Here is a 26,625-nt window from a genome sequence, read left to right as displayed (position 1 = left end):
TGAACAGTAGTCATTGACTTCTGAAGAGTTTTTCTGATCTGTTGGACAAACATTTGGAGATTTTTCTTCATTATGATGAGAATTCTTCTGTCATCAGCAGACATGGTCTTCCTTGGAATTCCTATCCCTTTGTGATTACTGAGCTCACCAGTACTCTCTTTCTTCTTAATGATATTACCACCCTTGAAGTCCAGCTTTTTAACTTCCTCCCTAACTCCCTACTTCTCTCTATGTCATTGGTCCCCATATGGACATCAGGCTGCTCATCCTCCCCCTCCAGAATGCTGTGTACTCAATCATAGACATCCCTGACCCTGGCACCTGGGAGGCAACATACCATCCAGAGCCCTGATCTCATCAAGAAAACCTCCTAACAAGTCCCCAATTACAAGAGCTCTCTTCTTTTCCCCCCTTCCCTTCTGAGCCAAGGGGTCAGCCTTCGTGCCAGAGACCTGACCACCCGACTTGTCCCTGGTAGGTTATTTCCCCTCCAACAGTATATTTATTATTGAGGGGGACGGCCACAGCAGTACTCTGTACTGTCTGTCTCCCTCCACCACCCCCTATTCCCGCTCCCTCCCATTCCTCACAGTGACCTAGTTAGCTGACTTCCATCTGTTTGGGGTGACTGTCTTCCTGTAACCCCTATCTATGATTGGCTCTGCCTTCCTCATGGTCTGAAGCTCATCCAGCTGCAGCTCTATTTCCAAAACTCGGTCTCCTAGGAGCTGCATCTGAATGCACCTTTTGGAGGTGTAGTCATCAAGAATATTTGTGCTATCTCTGACTTTCCACATCCTAACTGCCTCTATTACCTGCTCTTAAATTAAATTAGATTAATAAAAATGAACTTACCAACCTTACCTCACTGGGAAAACAGTGCTTGCTGAAGCCTCTCGAGCCAAAGACTGAACTCCCCACTCCTTTATTGGGCCACTCACTCACTGGCTGCTCATTCAATTACCCATCCATTTAATTGTCCTTGCCGATTTTCCTCAGTAATTTACTAATTTACTATTTTTTCTGCTCTCCTCGCTGATGTCATGCACCTGTGCAGTCAGTCCCCCTTTTTTTCAGTAATAAAAATTAACTTCTCTTCTCAAGATTAACTTTCGCTTCAAACAACAGCCCTCCACTCAGATCAAATCAAAAATTAGGATTTTATCCATTAGGGTTTTCCCCAATAAGTTTCCCACATAAGGGTCATTGGCCTGTAAATAGATGGCTTATGCTTGCTACCTTTTTCAAATAGAGGATGTACATTAGCTACCCACTATTCTTCTGGCACCTCAACTATGGCTAATAAAAATGCAAGAATCTCCATTAGTGCCCCATCAATCTTCTCCCATGCTTTCCAATGGCAAACCTTGGATAGATTTCATCAAGCTCAGCATAAGTGTGCAAGGCTGGAGATTTTTACCTCAGTAGACTGAGGTTCAATTTTATCAGCAGCAAATTGTATTGACTGGTCCTTCAACAGATGTTCTGGCTGAGCAAATTACGCATTTATTACAGTACGCCCTGGAAGACCTTCTGCTGACAGATAATCCATACCACCAATTGGGTTGTGTAAATCTTACAGTTTGAAGTACTGTGATCAAGTGGGATCCGAGCTAAGAAACGGAAGTTTAATAACAAAAATAAAACACACATTCCTCTGATTTTAAATGTTGAATTGCTTCACCACTTTAACGTTTTATTTCTGCTTTGTCTCTGGCCACAACTTTTACCACAGCAAATTGTGCCGAGGCACTCAATTGGAAAATGATTCTAAGCCACAGAGGGTAATAATTAACACTTTCAGCTTAGAAGAAATATTTGAGTCTCCAGAATGGCCTCTGGTTTAAAAAAAGCACAGGAATTTTCCACCCTTCTGTTTGTGACAATACCAATGTCATTCATTAACCAATTATTCTGTCTGCAAGGTCATTTTATAAATTCAAATTTATTTTAAGTGCAAAGACCAAAGATTTCAGAAGCTCTTGTGCTCAATGTGAGGCATATAAAACAAAAATATTATTCCTTAAAATCTTTCGGATTATAAAGGACAAATGTGAGAAATGGGATAAAATTGAGAATAAATTAAACTTTATCTATGGAAATATTGATAACTTAAGGGCAGCAAGCTTTAGCCTATGATTGCATCACAAAGCATTTTAATAATTTTCAATATTTTCCCCTTGGCAATGCCAGCTAATATTTGGCAGTTGCTCCCACTGAGAACTGAGCCCAAATTATCACCACCTAAGCACAGAGTTCCATCTGACATGCCAGGCGTATACTGCAGTGATGAGCTGTTTTACCAGCTGCCAGCAATTCCTTCAAGGCTGCAGGTCACCTGTATAATTTAATATAATTCATGGTACAGCGAAGCTACAATTCACAACATTGGAGAAATGTTATTGGACAAATCTCATTGCCAAAAGCCTTTCTGGTGCAGAGGGGTGTCTTCCAACTCAGATTTATAAAGCATTCCAAGGAGCTTTTGAGAGTAAACATTAGCATGGATTCATGTAAGGATAATTTAGGGTAATGAACATGATTTAGATTTTAAAGAGAGTCTTAAAGGAGAATGAAGTACAAAGAGGTGTAAAGTTAAGGAATAGATTTTCCAGAACTTAGCAGATGGAATAAATGGCACCCACTAGCAGTGTTTCAACCACATTGATATTTGGTGGGAGCACAAAGGTGCCCTTCTCTTCAATGAGGTTAGGAATGGAGCAAGCATAAATCTGCTAATGTCTCAAAGAACTGGTTGTGGTTACATAGTTTTACAAGAGGCATACAGGATATGTTTTAATTTTTCTGCATTATATATAAATTATATTTACATATCACTGGACAACAATTTTTTCCAAAAAGTTTGTTTGAAAAAAAATAGGGATTATGATAAACAACTTCAAGCTGAACACAAAGATAATTTCAAATTTTATGTATCACCTAGGAAATTGGAGAAACATTAAATTAACTTTTATATATGTTTCCATGCTGTAAACGGTTATTTTTTTCTTTTTTTTTCTTTGGCTTGGCTTCGCGTACGAAGATTTATGGAGGGGGTAAAAGTCCACGTCAGCTGCAGGCTCATTTGTGGCTGACAAGTCCGATGTGGGACAGGCAGACACGGTTGCAGCGGTTGCAGGGGAAAATTGGTTGGTTGGGGTTGGGTGTTGGGTTTTTCCTCCTTTGCCTTTTGTCAGTGAGGTGGGCTCTGCGGTCTTCTTCAAAGGAGGTTGCTGCCCGCCAAACTGTGAGGCGCCAAGATGCACGGCTTGAGGCGATATCAGCCCACTGGCGGTGGTCAATGTGGCAGGCACCAAGAGATTTCTTTAGGCAGTCCTTGTACCTTTTCTTTGGTGCACCTCTGTCACGGTGGCCAGTGGAGAGCTCGTCATATAACACGATCTTGGGAAGGCGATGGTCCTCCATTCTGGAGACGTGACCCATCCAGCGCAGCTGGATCTTCAGCAGCGTGGACTCGATGCTGTCGACCTCTGCCATCTCGAATACTTCGACGTTAGGGATGAAAGCGCTCCAATGGATGTTGAGGATGGAGCGGAGACAACGCTGGTGGAAGCATACTAGGAGCCGTAGGTGATGCCGGTAGAGGACCCATGATTCGGAGCCGAACAGGAGTGTGGGTATGACATCAGCTCTGTATACGTTTATCTTTGTGAGGTTTTTCAGTTGGTTGTTTTTCCAGACTCTTTTGTGTAGTCTTCCAAAGGCGCTATTTGCCTTGGCGAGTCTGTTGTCTATCTCATTGTCGATCCTTGCATCTGATGAAATGGTGCAGCCGAGGTAGGTAAACTGGTTGACCGTTTTGAGTTTTGTGTGCCCGATGGAGATGTGGGGGGGCTGGTAGTCATGGTGGGGAGCTGGCTGATGGAGGACCTCCGTTTTCTTCAGGCTGACTTCCAGGCCAAACATTTTGGCAGTTTCCACAAAACAGGACGTCAAGCGCTGAAGAGCTGGCTCTGAATGGGCAACTAAAGCGGCATCGTCTGCAAAGAGTAGTTCACGGACAAGTTTCTCTTGTGTCTTGGTGTGAGCTTGCAGGCGCCTCAGATTGAAGAGACTGCCATCCGTGCGGTGCCGGATGTAAACAGCGTCTTCACTGTTGAGGTCTTTCATGGCTTGGTTCAGCATCATGCTGAAGAAGATTGAAAAGAGGGTTGGTGCAAGAACAAAGCCTTGCTTCACGCCATTGTTAAAGGAGAAGGGTTCAGAGAGCTCATTGCTGTATCTGACCCGACCTTGTTGGTTTTCGTGCAGTTGGATAATCATGTTGAGGAACTTTGGGGGACATCCGATGCGCTCTTGTATTTGCCAAAGCCCTTTCCTGCTCACGGTGTCGAAGGCTTTGGTGAGGTCAACAAAGGTGATGTAGAGTCCTTTGTTTTGTTCACTGCACTTTTCTTGGAGCATGTTTAATCACATAATGATGCTGACACATTGTGTTATTTCAACTGACCTAAAAATGATTTTCCACTGATTTTTATTTGTACTCAGCATCTGATGCCTCTTGTGTCAGTGTCAAAGAATAGACAGTCAGCATTGATGGATTCGAGTTGCCCTGATATCGCTTTTCCATGGTCGCAGTGTCCTGGTAAAACCTTTCACCATGTTTGTCACTGGCTGCACCAAGATCAGCAGGGAAGAAGTCCAAGTGTGAATGCAGAAAATGAATTTTCAATTACATACATACATGGTTTTGCATGCTTGAATTAGACTTAAAATATGACAGGACATCAAAAAAATAGTTTATACCTAGATATGTGATAGGCAATTTTCAAGGTGATTTTCATGATTAACTGTCCAAAATCCATAAAATACACCCAAAGGTGTTTAGGAAGCAAAATCATCATTGTCCAGTGTAGTTAAATATAATTAGTTTGGGGGGTGTGGCCATATGAAGGATATAGTCAGACATGGGTTAGAAGAGCTCTCGGTGAAGAGTGATTAATAAGATGATTCAAAGTTATCAGATCAAAGATTTTATGTGCTATAAATAGAAAATTACAGGTAAAAAAAATAAGACCCAAAAAATCTAGGGCTGAAGAAGTTCAAGAGTCACCGAGATTGTCGACAGAAAATCTATAAAGGCATGGTTAAGAAGGTTCTGCCATGATGTCGGAGCAGATTCAAATAGAAGAATTATAATTGCTGACGTGACAATGGTACCCGGGGGTGGGGGGGTGGGGGAGGCTGCTGCAAAGGATCATGGGATTCTTGCCGATAAGCTCTCAAAGAGTTCCAGTTAAATCAGTTGGTTGGTTTATCTCATTCACAGCTTCCGTGTGGCTTTTCTTTTGTTCGCTGCACAGCACACCGACCTCAGAAGTATGGAAATGATTTAGGAGGGTACGGGAGAGGATGAACACTTAGTAAGATAGAAGCAGGGTGGATAACCAGATTTTTTTTTTGAAAATTTTATTTAAATGCACTAGTATCCAAATACAGAAAAATTCAAATTAATTATACATGCTACAAACTATACCCAGATACCCCGATTTAATGGGGATTAATGGTGCTGGAGAAGGAGAATTTTTACAAAAGGTCACTGATGTTAAGGGGAAGGGTTTTCTTTTAAATAGTCCCATGGGCTTTTTTCATGAGCTTCTGGGGTTGATTGGTTAGAGTGGCCATTTCTAATCAATGTATTAGAAAAGTTTGAAATGGGCCAAATATTTATTAACTGGATAAAAACTCTTATCATAAGTCACGGGCCAAAATTATAACTAATGGTCAGATGTCATTGATGTTCCATTTGAATAGCTCCAGCAGGCAGGCCTACTGTCACCCAGTCCCTCTTGTTTTTGGTAAATGTATTATTAGCAGAGGTTAAAAGGAAGGATCCGGACATAAAAGGATTCAAAGATGACCAGGGAGAGCATAAATCAATTTGTTTGCAGCGGACAAATGCTGTTGTATTTATCAGACCCCGATGAGTCTTTGACCAAACTACAGGCCACATTGGAGAAATACGGAAGAGTTTCTGGTTACAAAATTAATTTGGAAAAAACTCAAATTATGCCATTTACAAACTTTGATTATGAAAGATATCAAAAAGGAAACTGGCTTAAATGGAAATTGGAAGGTATTAAATATTTAGAAATAATATTATATAATAACTTACAACATTTATACAGACTTATTTATCTCCTTATGCTTGTAGAGATAGAAGACGATCTCCTTCTTTTCTTTGGCTTGGCTTTGCGGATGAAGATTTATGGAGGGGTAAATGTCCACGTCAGCTGCAGGCTCGTTTGTGGCTGACAAGTCTGATGCGGGACAGGGAGACACGGTTGCAGCGGTTGCAGGGGAAAATTGGTTGGTTGGGGTTGGGTGTTGGGTTTTCCTCCTTTGTCTTTTGACAGTGAGGTGGGCTCTGCGGTCTTCTTCAAAGGAGGTTGCTGTCCGCCGAACTGTGAGGCGCCAAGATGCACGGTTTGAGGTGATATCAGCCCACTGGCGGTGGTCAATGTGGCAGGCACCAAGAGATTTCTTTAGGCAGTCCTTGTACCTCTTCTTTGGTGCACCTCTGTCATGGTGGCCAGTGGAGAGCTCCCCATATAACTCGATCTTGGGAAGGCGATGGTCCTCCATTCTGGAGACGTGACCTAACCAGCGCAGTTGGATCTTCAGCAGCGTGGATTCGATGCTGTCGGCCTCTGCCATCTCGAGTACTTCGATGTTAGGGATGAAGTCGCTCCAATGAATGTTGAGGATGGAGCGGAGACAACGCTGGTGGAAGCATTCTAGGAGCCATAGGTGATGCCGGTAGAGGACCCATGATTCGGAGCCGAACAGGAGTGTGGGTATGACAACGGCTCTGTATACGCTAATCTTTGTGAGGTTTTTCAGTTGGTTGTTTTTCCAGACTCTTTTGTGTAGTCTTCCAAAGGCGCTATTTGCCTTGGCGAGTCTGTTGTCTATCTCATTGTCGATCCTTGCATCTGATGAAATGGTGCAGCCGAGATAGGTAAACTGGTTGACCATTTTGAGTTTTGTGTGCCCGATGGAGATGTGGGGGGGCTGGTAGTCATGGTGGGGAGCTGGCTGATGGAGGACCTCTGTTTTCTTCAGGCTGACTTCCAGGGTAAACATTTTGGCAGTTTCCGCAAAACAGGACGTCAAGCGCTGAAGAGCTGGCTCTGAATGGGCAACTAAAGCGGCATCGTCTGCAAAGAGTAGTACACGGACAAGTTGCTCTTGTGTCTTGGTGTGAGCTTGCAGGCGCCTCAGATTGAAGAGACTGCCATCCGTGTGGTACCGGATGTAAACAGTGTCTTCATTGTTGAGGTCTTTCATGGCTTGGTTCAGCATCATGCTGAAGAAGATTGAAAAGAGGGTTGGTTCGAGAATGCAGCCTTGCTTCACGCCATTGTTAATGGAGAAGGGTTCAGAGAGCTCATTGCTGTATCTGACCTAACCTTGTTGGTTTTCGTGCAGTTGGATAACCATGTTGAGGAACTTTGGGGGGCATCCGAGGTGATCTAGTATTTGCCAAAGCCCTTTCCTGCTCACGGTGTCGAAGGCTTTGGTGAGGTCAACAAAGGTGATGTAGAGTCCTTTGTTTTGTTCTCTGCACTTTTCTTGGAGCTGTCTGGGGTCAAAGACCATGTCAGTAGTTCCTCTGTTTGCGTGAAAGAAAGAAGAAGATGATCTACAAAGATAGAAAAAAACTTGCCTATTATCTTAGTTGGGTGGATAAATTATGTGAAAATGAAAGTGATACCAAGACTGCAATACCTCTTCCAGTTGTTGCTTATTCCTTCGCCTAGGAATTGTTTTTAAGATACTCAATGGTCATATAATTTCTTTGGAATAATAAAGTTCCTAGGATCTCCATGGAGAAAATGACGTGGGAATATAGATTGGGGGGATTATGACTGCCAAATTAAAAAAAAAAACATAGCAGCCCAGGTGAGGTTCCTTTCATCCTTTTTTGAAGAGGAGAACTCTCCTTCATGGATCCAAAAAGGATTATATACAGTGAGGGAGAGAGCAGCAAAGAATTTTATTTACAAATGGAATACTAAATTCATGTTAAAAATGGATAATCCCATTTTAATACATGTGATTAAATTTACCATGAGATTAATGTATGTATTGGGAAAAAAAGTGGGGATATGACTAAAAGCACCATTGTGCCAGAATGAATTATTGCCCATGAATTTGGGTAATAAAATTCTAAATATTTGGTATGAGAAAGGAATAGGCATATTGAAGATTGTTGTAAGGAAGGACTAGTTATGTTCTTTGAACAACTAAAACAGAAATATGACATAGAATAGAACCTTCCACTGCTTTCTTCAATTAGGAAAGATGGGGTCTCACAATGGTCCCACCTTCAAGTAATGAAGTGGAAGGGATGCTTAGGCTGGATATACACCTAAATTTATAACTAGGATGTATTTTGCTCTCCAAGGTGAAAGTGCTAAGCTAGGCTAAGTGCTAAGTTTGAGAGAGAGGTAGGAGTTGAATCTGGGTATCATAATACCAGAGGAGTGATGGGCTGATTGATGTATGACATCAATAATCAATGCAAGATATGGACTGGTTCAATACAATTTTTTACATCTATTTTATGTCATGCCACAAATACTGCATAAATCAAAATCTGAAATGTACTTTAGATGTGGCGTTGAAATTGGAACCTTTTTATATTCTACCTAGTAATGTGCAAAGGTAAGACCATTCTAGTATGATATCACTGACACACTTACAAGAGTAACAGGAGAGACTTTCCCATGTGACCTAGAGCTGTACAAATATAATTAAAAACTACTTTTGTTTAAATAACCCTGTGTTGTCGGGCATATCCATTGCTGCTGGTTTTGGGGTCCTCTGGACTCCATAACACAACTTAAAGAATAAATAAGACACAGTCATTAAGATATCGCATCCATATTTAGATTATGTAGGGGTCCAATTATAAATGTGACCCTTCAATGTATGTAACAGTGTAATATCCCCGAAAAAGAATGATGAAAAATGAAACCTCTGAAGTTATATTTTTGTATTTGTGAGGGGGGGGTGGATTTTTCAATTTTGTAGATATTTAATATATTTGACGTAAATAAAAGTTTAAAGATTATGTGAATGAAATTATGGAAAATTAAAAATAAAATATTTTTAAAAACATAATTAGTTTGGTGCAAAATTAATGCATTTATAATATAGAATCTAAACACCAGCATCATATGCAACTGAATGCTAATTCTAAGCTGAGCAGGCAACTGGAGCAGCTTCATAATACTGAAGGATTTCACAACCAAGTGACTTATGAACACTTAAACAAGCTGTGGATTACCAAAGATATTGTGGTTATTCTTGGATCACATGCAGGTTAGACCGTCCCTCACTCTCAACTTTGGCCAAAGTTTGTTGATTAAACATAAACTTCCAACACAAGTTCCCTGAATGCCAGAAAATGAGATGAAAAAAAGCCAAGTTGCCCGGAGGCAATGTTATAACCTGGAAGGTATTTCAGGTCACAAGTTCCAGCTGAATTAGAAATGGCAGAATTGTAACAATCAATCATTTCCTCAAATTTCTCTTGGACTTGGCAAATGTGATTCAGATCGAGAATTTGGGAGCAAAAATGAAAGACTGGTAAAGCTCTTAAAGAGATGCAGAAAATCTGCAAATAATGTGTGGAATGAATAATGGAATTGGACAGAGAGAGGATGAAGGGACTCAGAACTATGTCCACAACATGGAACCTAAGCTATGCTGGAAGAATGTCTGGAAAAATTCCAGCTCCACTATGTATCTTCAGGAAAGTGTAATAGAAACCAAGTTTCCAATGACTTTGGATGCCTTCCTTTATTACAGAGGAGCAGGAGCAGCACTGGAGAAATTAATGAATTTTGATCTCATTTCAATGAAGGAGTAGTAATAATTTCCACTATCTGCTACATGTGAGTGAAGATATTCTTCAATGATGGGATGGAGTTGGAAAGGGTTGGAACCTTCAAGTTCCTGGGAGTCTATGTATCTGAAGGCCTTTCTTGGAGACAACACATTGAGACAAATGTGAAGAAGGCACAACAACCCCTATATCCAGCCTAAGCATCCCTTCCACTTCATTACTCGAAGGTGGGACCATTGTGGGACCCCATCTTTCTCACAAGAGGAGATTTGGCATACAGTAAAATAAAATTTCTACAGGTGCACTGTGGAAAGTATATTGACTAGTTGTGTCACAGCCTGGTTTGACAATTCAAGTGCCCAGCCCAATGTAGAAGGTAGCAAACATTGCCAATCCATCAGGCTGTGACCTTCCATCCATTGAAGACAACGATGGGACTTGATACCTCAAAAAAAGCCCACATCATAAAAGATGCCCATCACAACCTCACAACCTCTTCTCACAGCTATTTTTGGGCAGAAGGTACAGGAGCTTCTGCCGTGAATGGCATGGTTGACGTAACGGCTAGCGTCATGCCTTTACAGTGCCAGAAATCAGGACTGGGGTTCAAATCCCACGCTGTGTGAATGGAGTTTGTACGTTCTCTCCTGCATGGGTTTTCCCCAGGAGATGCGGTTTTCTCCTACCGTTCAAAATGTACCAGGGGTGTAGGTTAATGGGATGTAAACTGAATAGCACAGACTTGTGAGACAAAGTGGCCTGTAATCATTTTTTTAAAATAAAATTTTTTAAAAACTTGAAAACCAGTTTCTTTCTAATGACTATCAACCTCCCCTTGTTACACTCCCCTTATTACATAATGATTATCAACCTCCCCTTGTTACACTCCCCTTATTACATAATGACTATCAACCTCCCTTTGTTACACTCCCCTTATTACATAATGACTATCAACCTCCCCTTGTTACACTCCCCTTATTACATAATGACTATCAACCTCCCTTTGTTACACTCCCCTTATTACATAATGACTATCAACCTCCCCTTGTTACACTCCCCTTATTACATAATGACTATTTTTTTCCAGTTGCTCCACAATTTCAACATTTAACTGGATCACCTTATATTCATTGCTCAAGGTTGAAAAGCTGAAAACTCTCTGGGCTTTTTTCATGCTCAGACTCTGAAAACCAGTGAACAAACCTAGTTCTACTTTGCCCTGCACCCAACATTTGAGAGGCATGCTATTTCTTGTTGGACACAGTATTCAGGATTCACTATTCAAGAGTATTACAGAATTTGATCACCAGCTCTTCTGAACTCCTGTTTGATACACTGTAAGGTAGGTAATTCAAGCTACAAATGAATTCAACAAGGCTGCATTGTCTCTGATCCATGTCGCTCTGATTCAAGTCTGACTCCAGTGTCTGAAATAAAATTAGCTAAGCTGACAGTCAAGAGTAGTTCCAAAAGTTCAGTGCAAGCTTTCTGATGAGGTATTAAGCTAAATCTCTACCTCAGTCACGTTTCCACAGAAAAAAAATAAGGAAGGTGACACCAATCATATGAGAGCCAAATGATTGAGTCAGTCTAGAGAATATCAAAAGGGGTCTCTTTAGAATAAATGGAAGCATTGTAGAGGGAGCGACACTGCTCCCACAATAACACACACAACCAGACGGGTTGAGCTCAGTGAGCAGACTCGTTTATTGCAGGCTGCTGGGCTGCACTTATACTCCCAGCCAGGACCTGGCTGAGAACAGCACTGGAGGGTGCTGACATCGCCCAGGTGTCATGTGACCCCCCCCCCTCCCCCCCAGCATGGGTTTCTGAGCCCCGTGCTGGAAGGAAGGGAAAACCCTGATGGCACCATTTTGGACGGTTGCCCCGCCGCATGGCTTACACCTGTTTGCCTGCCTTGTGGTGAGCCACCACACAGCCCCCCCCCCCCCAAAACCAGCACCAATGTCCTTTTTCGCCGGGCGGCCTCACTTCTTGGGCTGGGCAACGACCACAGGCTCGGTGGAATCAAGGTGCGCTGGCTTCAGCCTGTCCATGGTAAACAGTTCCCGCCTGCCACCAATATCCAGCGTGAACGTCGAGCTGGAATGCTGTACAAACATGTACAGCCCCTCGTACGATCGCTGCAGAGGTGCCGCAGTCAGACCCCACCGAACGAAAATGTAATCCGCGGAAAGCTGTTCGCCGAGTGGATGCCATGCCTGGATGGCGGTGGGGGATTGAACAAGTCCAAGCATGCCCTGAGGTGAGGAAGTCGTTCGTGAGGCGACCGCTGGGGATTGTGAGGTGCGTTGACGAACACACCAGGTAGTGCCAGTGGCGCACCGTAGACCAGCTCAGCTGATGACACCTGCAGATCTTCCTTAGGAGTGGAGCGGATGCCCAGGAGCACCCAAGGCAGTCCATCTGCACAGTCGGGACCGGTGAGGCGGGCCATGAGAGCCGACTTAAGATGGTGGTGCAGACTTTTGACCAGTCAATTGGTCTGTGGGTGGTAGGCCGTGGTGCAGTGTAGCGAGTTCCCCAACCAGTTGGCGAGCTGTGCCCAGAGTGCAGATGTGAACTGGGTGCCCCGATCGCTGATGAGGTGACCTGGGACGCCGAACCGGGCGACCCAACCATGCAACAGTGCTCGGGAGCAGGAGTCGGTGGGGGTGTCTGGCATTGGGATCACCTCGGGCCAGCGAGTGGTGCAGTGCACCATCGTAAATAGGTAGCAGTTGCCCAGGAAACGGGTAAGGGCCCGATGATGTCCACGTGAATGTGGCAGAACAGTTCCCGGATGTGCTCAAACTCCATACGAACCGTTCTGCCACCATCCGGACCATTGTCCAGATGGATGGATGTGAAAGGTCGTGGATGTGATGGAAGACCTGCCTGCGCCACTACTGGGGAACCACTGGCCACGAGGTGCCCAAGGAGATATCGCACAGGATGGTGCCTTCGCCGCACGGAGTCGGGAGGTCTCAGAACCACAGCTCCGTGATGGCGGTCTTGAAAGCCCTCGTCTCCTCATCAGATTCCTGGTCCCAAAGAGCTGGTCGAAGTCGAGGCTGTGCGTCAGCGCGCAGATGGCCAGTCAGGAGAGTGCATCAGCAACCACATTGTCCTTCCCCGCCTTCTGTCAAAAGTCGGTGGTAAATTCCAACACGAAGGAGAGGTGACGCTGCTGGCGAGCCGACCAGGGATCCTTTGCCATCGCAAGTGCCTGGGTGAGGGGTTTGTGGTCAGTGAAGATGGCAAAGGTCCTCCCCTCCAAAAAATGGTGGAAATGCCACACTGCCAGGTACATCCCCAGTAACTTGCAGACGAAGGCACTATACTTGAGTTCCGACGGGAGGAGCAGGTGGCTGAAGAATGTCAGCGGCTTCTAATGTCCATTCACTTGCTGCTCCAGGACGGTACCGACGGCTGTGACAGAGGCATCGACAGAGAGCGAAATATGCAGGTTGGTGTGCGGGTGGGCGAGCATGTTGGCCTTTGCGAGGTCATCCTTGGTAGCCTCGAATGCAGTGCAGGCTTCTGGGTTCCAAGCAAGCGTCTTGTGTTTGGCCGCGATGAGGGCAAATAGTGGCTGCATGATGCGCGCAGCTCCGGGATGAAGCGGTTGTAAAAGTTGACCATACCTGCGAACTCCTGCAGCCCCTGAGGCTGTCTGAGCATGGGAACTTCCTAATAGCGGCGACCTTCGCAGCGGCGAGTGTGGCTCCTTCGGCCGTGATGGTATGACCCAGGAATTGCACGGACTCTTTCCTGAACTGGCACTTGGCTGGGTTGATGGTAAGGGCGAAGTTGGCCAGCCAGGAGAAAAGGGAACGTAGGTGGGCCTTGAGTTGAGCCCAGTCCTTGCTGGCGATGAGGATGTCATCCAAATAAATAAAGACGAAATCCAAGTCCCTATCCAGAGTCCATGAGGCGCTGGAAGGTTTGAGCGGTGTTCTTGAGCTCAAATGGCATGCACAGGAATTCAAACAAGCCAAAGGGGGGATGATGGCCATCTTGGGCATGTCCTCAGGGTACACTGGGATCTGGTGATATCCGCACACCAGGTCAACCTTGGAGAAAACCCTTACACCGTGCAGGTTGGCCGTAAAGTCTTGGATGTGAGGGATGGGGTAACATTCAGGAATGGTTGCCTCATCAATAGTCTCCACAGGGACACCAGCTGCCGGAGTCTTTTGGGACCAGGTGGAGCAGTGAGGCCCATGGGCTGTTGGACCACCGAATAATCCCCAGCTCCAACAGGTGCGAGAACTCCTCCTTCGCTACCTAGAGGTTGTCAGGCAGGAGCTGGCATGCCTTAGCATGAACCGGAGGGCCCTAGGTGGGAATGTGGTGGAACACCCCGTGGCACAGTGAGACAGCGGAGAACTGTGGCTTGAGGAGTGTCGGGAACTCATCCAGGATTCGCTGGAACTCGTCTCTGGGCGAGCTGATCATGGCTATCTGTGGTTGCTCTGAGTGGGAGGCGTCAAGGCAAATGACCTGGAAGGTATGGGCGTCAACCAGATGCCTACCTCGAATGTCCACCAGAAGCCCGTGTGCGAGGAGGAAGTCTGCACCCAGGATGGCAGTTGGGAGGGATGAGACGGTGAACCTCCATGCGAAATTCCGTTGTCCGATCTGGAAGTGGACTGTCTTGTCTCCATATGTCCGGATTGGCGTTGCGTTGCCCACATGGAGGGGAGGTCCACAAGGTCAGTTCCTGGACTCGATGGCCGTGGCCGGGATGACACTGATATGGGTTCCGGTGTCAACGAGGAACCGCCAGCCACTAACTGAGTCCTGCAGGTAGAGAAGGCTGTGTCTTTGGCCAGCCACCACAGCCATTAACAACGGCCGGCCTGGTCATTTCCCTGGAACGAGCAGGGCTGATGACACTTCCGAGCCTTGGCTCCCCAGCGCTGGTGGTAGAAGCAGAGGCCTGGAGCGGATGCTGTGGCTTTGGTTATGCTCTTGGGGGCCCCTGCAGGGGCCGTGTGCTCTACCACAGCACTAGGGGCGGGCTTGGCATGGTCGTGCCCGTGCCTCATGACCTGCTGGACCACTGAGCCCTCTGGGAATCATGTGAGCCATAGCTCTTGGGCCTTCTGGGTGACCTTCCTCGGGTCGGTGAAGCTCTCCTGGACTAGCAGCGGCTGGATGTCCCTGGGCATATGGTCGAGGAAGATGTGCTCGAAAAGTGGGCAGTTGGTGTGCTCATCCATGAGTGCGAGCATGTCGTCCATCAGCTCCATTGGGGACCTGTCCCCCAGGGGGTCGAGGTGCAGCATCCGAGCGGCACACTGGTGTCTGGATAGTCCGAGGGACCCAATAAGCACTCGCTTGATGGTCTCATATTTGTCCTTAGTGGGTACGTGCTGAACATGGTGCAGCATGCGTCTGGTCCAGGGCAGCGACCACATGGTAGAATTTGGTTGTGTCAGACGAAATGTGGCGGAGGTGAAACTGAGCCTCCGCATGGCTGAGCTCCTGAACCAAAAATTCAGGCAGTTTCAAGGCTATAGCGCTGATCCCAGGCTCGCTCATGATGGGTACAAAGATGTTTGAACCAGTCGGGGTCACCAATTGTAGAGGCAGCTACACTGTTCCTGCAATAACACACACACAACCAGACGGGTTGAGCTCAGTGAGCGGACTCGTTAATTGCAGGCTGCTGGGCTGCACTTATACTTCCAGCCCGGACCTGGTTGAGAACCACGCTGGAGGGCGCTGACGTCACCCGGGTGTCACGTGGTCCCCCAGCGTGGGTTTCTGAGCCCTGTGCTGGAAGGAAGGGAAACCCCCAATGGTGCCATTTTGACCAGCTGCCTGCCGCGTGGCTTACAAGCGGGGCTGGTTCGCCTGCCTTGTGGTGAGCCACCACAGCATAGCCATTTTCTTCCAAATGAAATGTTTATTCTGCAATGACCACTCAGAGCAAAAAACATTTAATTGCCTCAGTCTGCCACCCACACATTAACTGGAACCATTATATAAATGACCCTGCACTGGTTGCCATGGCAATGTCTGAATGGTAAGACATAAGCCCCTTTTCAAGGCGGGGCTATTGTGCTTTTGTTGCGCCACACAGTTCTGTGCAAAAGGTACGAAAGGAATGGAGGGGTCGTTGTAGTCCTGCCTTTAAGCCGGGAGTGGACGTAGTCACAGCACTAAAGTGGCATCTGTGTAAAAAGGGCGAGCCATCACACTAGACATCGACGCTGTTGTGTTACACGTCACACCTTTTTTTTCTTTTGAAATGGTGGCATGCTTTGAAAATGGTGGCATTATTCTGGCGTTGTTTGGTTCAGTGTAAACAAGCAAAGCTGGTTTAATGACAGGTCTTCTTTACGACAGTACTGCAGGATCTCTTGTAAAACGGGCTATAAATTGACAATTAAGATGTCCACATGTGTTTAGTCTGGTGAAATCTGAGATTAGTTTGCAATCCATAAATAAAAGGAAAATAATATAGTTAATTTCAAATAAACACATCATAGCCTTGGATTATAAATATTATGTGAGCATAAATAAAGCCAGTGCTTCAAATGGTTGCTAGATCAATGCAACAAATCTATCACCAGAGTATAAAAGGATGTAACGTGTCCTTGAATGATGCAAAGAGAAGAAATTCATGATCTAAGTGACTTGCACTATTAATTATGCCACATCATATTTCTCTGCAACTAATGCAAAATTTCACTGTAGCCTTGGAAAAATATCAAAATAAATCATTATAGTTTTGCTGCATGATCCACACAGCACGAATGGCAATCCTTATTTTGCCTTGGGTTTTCTGACACAGCAGGTACAATTTTAAAGAAGCTGCAAATGAAATGCAGAACACGTGAGTGTTCACCGGATGCTGAATTAAAAATGGATGATGTCTACAATGACTACAAGACCTCTGTGGATCTGTACTTACTTATTTTGGGCAATACAGTATTCAGGCATCAGGTGCTGCAGTAGAACTTTGTCTATTAAACATCCTCCACTGCCATTATTATTCTTGCTTTGTCACAGGTGAGCCATACAAAATGTTTGTATCATTCAGGTCTGCTCTGAAGACCGATTAAATATTCAATTTTACATTAAGAACAAATTGATTTCCTTTATTTGGCTAGGTGACAAGAGTCAGAGATTGTGTCACAATCAGTTGAAGAAAATATTCTGGAATATTAATGAGGATATATTTACATGAATTCTATATTAATGAGGATACATTTACATGAATTCCTTCAACATGTTTAAATATGTCGACATTCAGTGAGAGTGAAAGGAGCTGGATTTAATCTGTTTTGTTTAGAAATACAGTAGTTTTACTCTTTGTGGTAAGATGATGACAGTTGATATTCATTTGAGATTAATAGAATAATTTTTGTTTCTATGAATAGGCACAAGTGCAAGGAGCAGCACAATCTTTCTCAACTACTCAAAAATGCCACTCAAAAATTCTCTAAAAGTAAGCGTGGGAAGCAGAGGATTGAATTAATGTAGTGAACTGGGTTTCATTAGAAGTGTACTGTACTGACGACTTGTCTCGCCTCCCGGCTCCTGCCCCTGGGGTCCGTATATAACCCTGGTTTCCCACCTAAACCCCGAACCCCCTCTGAAGCCTGTTCATGAACCCTACCTGTGTTGTAAGCTAATATAAGCATTTTTTCTCCCTCCTGTTGAGTGTGAGCTTTTATCTATGCCACAATTTTATTAGCTTAACAAACAAGGATGGAGGTGTTGCTCAAGTCCAGTATGCAGTTAATAGACCCCCTAACATGGCTGAGGAGGTCACATATTGGCTAGACTGCTTCCAGGCCTACCAGAACGCGACCAGGGATGTCTTCCACACAGACGAACTTCAGAGGTCGGCGCTCATTTCAAGGGTAGGGACGAAGGTATATGCAGTCGCCTGAGACTACCTGACATACAAGGCACAGAAGTTCTGCTAAGAAGTGTAGGTATGAAGCCGCTTCAGGCTGTTTCTGGGAAGATGAACAGATCCGGGACACTCTAGTCACAGGGGTCTGCTCGAGGTATGTGAGGCTGCAACTACTCGAGTCGGGAAGGAAGGACCTCGTTAGCCATGTCGAGTTGGCCAAATCACTGGAACAGGCCAATCTCAAGAACGACAACCTCGAGACCAGCGAACCTGTGATATCAAGGACCAGCTGCTCCTGCTATGTCAGCCCCAATTCTAACGGCTGCCGCTTCCAGGCCCGGGAGTGCTTTTTCTGCGGCAAGGGACAGCACCCCCGTGCCCACTGCTCGGCCAAAGACTCGGCTTGTTGCAGCTGCAGGAAGAAGAGAAATGGCGCGAAAAGGCTCGGCAGCCATCTTGCAGTGGCCCGATTTCGAATTCGGCACCATCATGGATGGCGCTATGGTGCAGGTTGACTCAGGATGGAGGGGGCCACTCGAGGGAAGAACACGGCATCTCCGGCAACCTGACATCGCTGGTCCTTGACCAGAATAGACCTCACCAGCTCAGCAATTCGATGGTGATGGTGAAGGTAAACAGATATTCGATCAAGTGCCTGATTGACACAGGCTCCATGGAAAGTTTCATAGACTCACGGACTGTGCAAAAATATAACTTAAAAATGTACCCGTCTAATTACCAAATTTTCCTAGCGTCCCAGTCCCATTCGGCGCATGCACAGAAATATTATATAGTTCTTCTGTCATTTGAGGGGGGGGGGGGGGAAGTTTTGTAAATTTTGCATGGACATTTTAGATGAATTGTGTGCTCCAATATTGTGGGGTCTGGACTTCCTGCGTCACCTTAAAAGCATGACCTTGGAGCTTTCTGGTTCTCTTCCCCTGGTAACAGTTTGGAACGGAGAGCCCTCAAAAACAGGACCCACTTGCAGCCTCTGCACACTGAACATCGAACCCCCCGCACCTCTGTTCTCAAACGTGTCTGCCGACTGTAAGCCCATCACCACCAAAAGCAGGCGATACAGTGCGGCAGACAGGCAGTTTATAAAATCAGAGACCCAGCACCTGCTGGAGGAGGGGATCCTTGAACCAAGAACAGCCCGTGGAGAGTGCAAGTGGTGGTTGTAAAGGGGGAAAACAAGTCCAGTTTAATGATTGACTATAACCAAACAGTTAACAGATACACACTCTTCGACGCATACTCTCTCCCTCGCATTTTGGATATAGTCAACATTATCGTGCAGAATCGGGTCTATTCGACCATTGACCTGAAAGCTGCCTATCACCAGCTGCCAATCCGTTCTGAGGACCACCAGTACATGGCATTTGAGGCTAATGGTCGACTCTATCAGTTCTGGAGGGTCCTTTTTGGTATCAACAATGAGGTGTCTATTTTCCAGCGGCAGATGGACAGGATGGTGGATGAGTGTGGGTTGAAGGCCACCTTCCCCTACCTCAACAATGCCACCATCTGTGTTTAAAACCATGACGCCAATTTCCAGAGCTTTCTCCACATGGTGAGAGACCACAATCTCACTTACAATTCTGACAAGTGTGTATTCAGGACTACACGACTGGCTACATGATGGAGAATGGTATCATTAGCCCAGACCCTGATAGGATGCACACCTTGTTAGAGCTTCCTGTCCCTGGGACCACAAAGGCTTTGAGGTGATGCCTGGGGTTTTTCTCATATTATGCCCAGTGGGTCCCTCAATACACCAACAAGGTTCGTCCCCCCTTTTGGCCGAAGACAAGAAAGCTTTTAATTACCTCCGAAGATACATTGCGAAAGCCGTTATGCACATGGTGGACGAGAATGTACCTTTCCAAGTGAAAAGTGATGCTTCGGATGTATTCCTGGCCACTACTCTCAATTGGGTGGGCAGGCGAATTGCCTTTTTCTCATGGACACTTCAAGGCCATGAACTCTGGAACCCATCTGTGGAAAAGGAAGCTTAGGCCATTATGAAAGCCTACCAGTTAGGGGCCCTTAATGTCCCTCCAGATGCCTTGTCCTTGGGATGCTGTGCCGTCGCGCACACTGGTCAGTTGCGGACCATACACAATGAGCTCTGCCCTACTCAATAGAAGACATCAGGGAAATGACCAGGTCACATCAGGTCTGCACTGAGTGCAAGCTGCACTTTTTTCGCCCTGTGAAAGCGCACCTGATTAAATCATCCAGGCCCTTCGAACAGCTCAATGTCAATTTTAACCTCTCCCCTCCATGAACGGGATCATCTACTTTCTTTCAGTCAACGATGAGTACTCCCACTTCCTGTTCGCCATCCTGTGCCCAGACACATCTGCCTCGTCCATTACGAAGGCTCTAGACTCTATTTTTACCCTGTTTGGGTATCCTGGCTATATTCATAGCGACTGGGGGCTCAGCCGTCATGAGCGACGAGCTACGTCAGTACCTGCTGGTGAGGAGCATTGTGTCCAGCAGGACTACCAGTTGCAACCTCAAGGGAATGGGCAAGTTTCAAAAGAGAACACTACGATCTGGAAGGCTGTCAAACTTACCCTGAAGCAAAAAGGCCTTCCAGATTCACACTGGCAGGATGTCCTCCCCATCATGCTCAATTCAATCGCTACTCTACACTGTGACCAATGCTACTCCTCATGAGCTCATGTTTACATCAGACAGAAGGTCGGTATCAGGGACTACACTCCCAGCCTGGCTCACTAGTCTAGTCTGGTCCTTCTCAAGAAGCACTCGAGGAGAAGCAAGTCCGACCCCCTGGTGGAAAGGAACCCAAGGCCCCCCGGTGCTAAGGCACTCCACCAGGATCTCCAGACCCCTGGACCACCTGAAGCTGTAAAGAGCATTGTAAATATTTCTCCTCTGTGTCTATTACCTGCTTCTGATCCTTCTTCTCTTCATCCACAGACTCTTAATTTAGTGAATTTAGTGAACTGGGATTGTACTGACAATTGGTCCCGCCTCCCAGCTCCTCCCCCTGGGGCCCATATTTCACCCTGGTTTCCCACCTAAACCCAGAACCCCTCTGAAGCTTATTTGTGAACCTTACCTATGTTGAAAGCTAATAAAAGGGTTTGTTCTCCCTCCAGTCAAGTGTGAGGTTTTTTCTACACCACAATTAAGAACCAAAATTATGATAGGTTAAAATTATGTACTAAATGTGTACTCTGAATTGGTGTTACCAAACACAAGGATATTGCTAAAACTACAGTAAACAAAGAACATGGTGGTTTTCTTGGTGAAGCAGAAATAGAACATTAGCAGTTATCAACATAACTCATCTTGTATGTGGGATGTAGCCTAGGTTGCTGAGAAAATTAGGCCATAGATTACAGAATTGTTTGCCAACAATTTCCGAACCTCTGGAGAACTAAGTTCTAGAGGATGCTAAAATTAGCCATTTGTGCAGGAACACTACAATAAACCTGACAACTGCAGGTCATTCATTTCATGCCATAAAGTAATCCAGATCTGCAGTACAGAAAAGGATTCTACACCAGCAATCAAGGATCCAATTATATTAATTTAACTTCTTATACTGTGGGCAGCTGAAGACTGGGTCATGGAAACCAGGATTCGAGGGGATGCTGAGGGCAAGAAAGGGTCCCACAGGGTCTCACGCGCTGAAGGCTTCCTGATGGTGTCAAAGTTTGGAACCCAGGCTCAGGTTGCCAATAGATCAAACAGGAGTCTGTACAGCTGCAGAGGCAGTGGGTGTGAATCCATTGACACTCAGTGTCTCTAAAGGGACTCTTTTTTTTGCTTCTTTCTCTTGTACTGTAAGGAGTGCTGGTCAATACTAATGGCAACTCTTTGCCTTTCAATAAGCAAAAGTATATCATGCGTGTTACATTTTTAATGTATTACTACGTGAAAATAAAAGAAACCTTGAAAATACACTAATGCTATTTTATTTTCCTTTTGCTTCTTTCTCTTGTACTGTAAGGAGTGCTGGTCAATACTAATGGCAACTCTTTGCCTTTCAATAAGCAAAAGTATATCATGCGTGTTACATTTTTAATGTATTACTACGTGAAAATAAAAGAAACCTTGAAAATACACTAATGCTATTTTATTTTCCTTTTGTTCCCATCAACTCCCACACCTAGAATCAAATTTTACCCCTCACAGGAGGAGTGCCTTTGCATGTGGTCACAGGGAGATATGTAAACTAGTGTAGACAAGGTGATGAGGAATGAATAAGGCACACTTGCCTTCACCAGACAGGGCATTTTGTGCAAGAGCAGGAACATCATGTTACAGCTGCACAAGGTGGAACATTGGGTGCAGTTCTGATCGCCATACTGTACAAAGGATGGGAAGGCTCAAGAAAGATTCACAAGGAGGTTGTGGAATCTCCAGAAGTGTTCTGGAAATACAGCAAGTTATGCAGCATTCTTTATGCAGCAATGTTTCAGGCCTGAGCCCTTCGTCAAGGTATAAACAAAAAGTAGTCAGGCACCCGAGTTAAAAGGTGGGGGGGGGGGGGGAGGTCGGGGAAGGGAAGGAAGGGGCAAGTAAGAAGTCATATTTAGATATAGATGGGAGGAAAAGAGAAAAAAGCTGAGAAGCGACAAGGCGACGGGGTAGCTATCTGAAAGGAGAGGGAAGGGGTGAGGAGCAGGAAGAAAGGAGACAAAGGGACAGGGAAAGAGAGAGCCTCAGGGGAAAGGTTTAATGGAACCTGAAGGAGTTGATATTAATGTCATTCAGTAAGAGAGTGCCCAGGCGGAATACGAGGTGCTGTTCTGCCAATTTGCAGGTCGCCTTGGTTTGGCAGCACGAGGCCATATCAGGGTGGGAATGATGTGTGGAATCAAATTTGAAGTTAAGAGTGGCAACAGAGGCCATTGTTTTGGTGGAAGGTATATGGAACAAGCTACCAGAGTAAGTGGTAGAAGATGGTATAATTACAACATCCAAGAGATTTAGACGAGTACATGAATAGGAAACCTTTAGAGAAATATAAATAAATAGGCTGGCTGATCTGGGCCAAGTGGCCTGTTTCCATGCTGCACAACTCTCTGATTCTATGTCTATGTCTCTATATGAACAGCATCAGAACTGAGGGTCGAATCTGGATCACTGGAGCTACGAGGTGCTGGTTTCGCGACTTGGGCATGGGGCAGAGGATCTTTTGCAAATAATAGTCTGAGAAAAAAAGGCATAGTCTTTTGAATAAAGATGAATTAATAAAGGAGGGCTAGCATAAATCATTTGTGACGATGAATGAAGGCAGTGCAGTTGGCATTGTGTAGGATCATTTCATGAATGGTTACAGGTTAAGATTGTTAGGCAAATTGAAGCCCCAGGAATAAAAGTGGGAGCATTGGTAGGCAATTAACTAGCACGATATATCTGCTGGCTCACTGCAGTTCTTCCATGATTCAGGACTGGGAAAGTTTCTGGTCAAGGATGACAGAACTTCAATTTGAAAATAGCAAAATATTGTCAGTAAGTATACAGGGCATTTTTTAAGAAAAAAATTCTTGACAGAAAATAGAAGTTTTCTCGCATTTTATACAAACATTTAGGGCTCTCTGTCAACTCTACCTTGAGCCCCTCCCAACTATGCCTTATTCAATCTCCCACACCCCTGCCCTTCCCCTCCCCGCTGATCATTTCCTTGTCCATCCCATGCTTCTCATCAGCTCCATTGTCTTTGAGCCCTGAATCAACACACAGTCTTCACAGGCTCCCCATTTCAAATCATCTCATACATTGCGATGTCTGCATAACACTTTTGTGGAGCATGGAAAAGGCCGCACGGCCCTGCACATCCATGCTGATCAAGATGTCTTCCTTTGCTAGACCCATTAGCCTGCATTTGATCCACATCCTCTATTTTCCTCCAATATAATCTTTTCCCTCTCACTTTAAACCTATGGTTTCTAGTTTTGTACCTCCATATCATGAGAAAAGTTATCTACCTTATCTAAATTGATTTTACAAACCTTTGTAAGATCACCCATCAGCTTCCACTCCAGACAAAATAGACCCAGTCTCCCTCTCACTCCAGTCCCAACAACATCCTTGTGAATTGAGAATTATCTAGCAGGGGACAGGGTGGGGTTGGAGGTGTTGAAGGGGTGGGAGGTTGAGAAGTGGAGGCGGGGCATGGGATAAGGAGATAATTGTGATGCAGTGGAAGGGTTAGAAAGAGGATCCCTGCTATTGTTAATACAGGTTATTGAATGTGGTTTACAGGGTGCAATTTTGAAATAAGTAGATTGTATTGAAATTAATACCAAACACTGAAACACTGAGAAAATTAATAATAAATTCAGAGAGCATCAACAGGCTCCTGGAGAGGGCAGACACATGGCAGATGCACATAGGTGCAGGGCATCCCTTTGCTCCAATTACTGAAGATGACAAAAAAAGTTAACGACGAGTATTTTTGGCCTGGAAATTGAATGGCTGTGACCCTTAACAGGACACAATCCAAAATTACTTTTCCTTGTCACTTATGTTGTCGATGATTTCTGAGCGAAATTACACCAGTCACAAAATTGGATTGGGCACACTACTCCACCATTGATTTCAACATCTGATGCTTTCCCAGTGTTGTTCACCCATTGGCATGCAAAACACTTTGCCACACAAAGTCGAGTTCCTAGTCTGAGGCAATGAAAGCCATGTCGTGGCAGCTACCAACTCTGAAACACACCACAGGACGCTGAGGGGTTTCAGGTGAATTGATTTAGTTGAACTTCGTGCTCACCCTTTAAGGGCAGCGTGAGCTCCGCACCATGTGGGCGGTGACATCATCACATTGCCCGACGCGCGCGCTGTGGCCTGAGCCACGAGGCACTGAGATACCCCAACGGCACTGTCTTCCCGCAGCTGCCCCGTCAGCAGGTCGATACAAGCAGGGGCCAGTTGGCCACAACAGATGAGCACCACCGCAGCCATTAAACAGAGAATAGCAAGGTGCTGTTGTATATGGGTGCTATTTAAAAGGAACACTTTGTTGATTTCAGGAGACTTCAAAAGACACTTCTAGAATTCAATTCAGATTGCTCACATGCATTCCAAATTCCTCAGTCTACGCTCAGACTAACCACAAGTGCAATTTGGAGAAGATGACTAATGGGAAAATAGTGCTGTGATTAGCCCAGTGATCATCCTGCAGTCTTGCAAACACTTGTTAATGGATCCAAGAAGTATCAGAAATATGGGCATCTTCCCATCAACCGACATCACCGAGCTATCAACGTTTCAGTAGTTAAAAATATAATAAAGTGGAAGTACAAAAATCCGAATACCAGAAATCTAGACCACCTCAGAATCTGGACTTTACTCAAACTTTTAAAATTTTGCGGGTGTGTGTGTGTGTGTGTGTGTGTGTGTGTGTGTGTGTGTGTGTGTGTGTGTGTGTGTGTGTGTGTGTGTGTGTGTGTGTGTGTGTGTGCGTGTGGCAGCAAGCTTTCATGGTTTTATATTTCTTGTTGGCTTTATTTTTCTTTAAAACTGCTCATTTTGATAAATGAAGCATGCTGTATTTGTTTATGAATAAACTATCAAATTTACCTGTTCATCTCCTCTTTATTCCTCCTTAAATTTGAATTTTAAAACTATTGCCCGAGAATCCAGAAAATCTCAACTGACCCAATCTCTGACCTGTCTGGATTTTCAAACCTGCTCTACAGCACAGGAACAGGGTCTTTGGCCACAATACCAATTGAAACTCATCCCATCTTCTTGCATATGGTCTATAATTCCTTCATCCTCTGCCTTTTCAATTCTGTCTAAATGCCTCTTTGCTCGTCAGATATACAGCCTCTTCCAAGTACTGGGATGTTTGACTGAGAGGGGACATGGACTTTGGTGAGTCTGTACTTCCACTGAATTTGGAGGCTTTTGTAGAGACATACTTGGTGTTATCATCACGGTGCCTTGAAATACTTGCTGTGAGGAGACAAGGTCTCAGAAGCACAAAGTTCAAGGATCAGGTTTTTGTCATATCTGCGATCTTGATCATCGCCCTTGTTTCCTTTCTTGAAAATAATCAGAATTACAGCTTCTCAGATTCCCTGGAATATTCATGCCCTCCCATATCTGAGCGATGAGGCTGTGAGTTTATGATTAATGGCATTCAATTCGTCACTATATACCCTGCCCAATTAATAAACCTGTACACACAGTTTGCTGCCAAAAGGCTTGGATCAGACTTTTTCTCCTAAATAGTACAGTTTTAGGACACCAACCTTAAGTTGGGTGATACCCCAATCTTGATTTGCTATGTACCTTCTTCCTTTCTCAAAATGAGAAAATTTCCACAAATTTTTCCAATTTGCCTGCTTTAATCACCAGAAGAACATGGAACATGGTCATATCTCTACATTTTACACAAAAACGTTGGACAAACTCACCATGTCAGTAGCATTCTTCATGAAGAAAAGATAAAGACACATAACCAATGTTTTGGGCCTGAGCCTTTCATCAAGGTATGAGCAAAAAACAGGCACATCTTTATCTTTGCTCCATAAAGAATGACTTGTGATTTGTTGAGTTTCTCCAGCAATCATAGCATCTGCAGGTTTTCTTGTTTAACTCAAATGTCTGCAGTTTTCCCCTGGATTCTACAGCAGGCTTAGCCAAATTAATGGTGGACAAGGAAAAGAAACATCATGCAACTAGACCCGTGAGATTTTCCTGTCAGATTAGTTCCAACTCTTACACATGCTCATTTAAAGCCACAGATAATTGATTTTGTAATTTTTCAGTTGATAGAGCAAATTGGAACAAATGTGTAACAATCTGTTCCATAGTTAAAATAACAAAGATCCTCTCACTCTGAAACAAATTTGTTTCCACC

General features: G+C 44.8%; 1 long non-coding RNA gene across 2 annotated transcripts; it reads left to right on the top strand.

Annotated features, from left to right (window-relative positions):
• Window positions 1-10,915: 10,915 nt before the first annotated feature.
• On the top strand, window positions 10,916-22,937 carry LOC138739183 (uncharacterized). Of its 2 annotated transcripts, XR_011342083.1 has the most exons (4): window positions 10,916-11,219; window positions 16,686-16,903; window positions 17,275-17,342; window positions 22,861-22,937. It is a non-coding gene; the product is annotated as an uncharacterized lncRNA (long non-coding RNA). The 2 variants fall into 2 exon arrangements; XR_011342092.1 differs by lacking the exon at window positions 16,686-16,903.
• The last annotated feature ends 3,688 nt before the right edge of the window (window positions 22,938-26,625 follow it).

Source organism: Narcine bancroftii, chromosome 1 (assembly GCF_036971445.1).
Source record: "Narcine bancroftii isolate sNarBan1 chromosome 1, sNarBan1.hap1, whole genome shotgun sequence".
In the NCBI taxonomy this organism is placed as follows: domain Eukaryota; kingdom Metazoa; phylum Chordata; class Chondrichthyes; order Torpediniformes; family Narcinidae; genus Narcine; species Narcine bancroftii.
The sequence above is the reverse complement of the archived record's forward strand: the minus strand, read 5'-3'. Positions and strand labels throughout refer to the sequence as shown.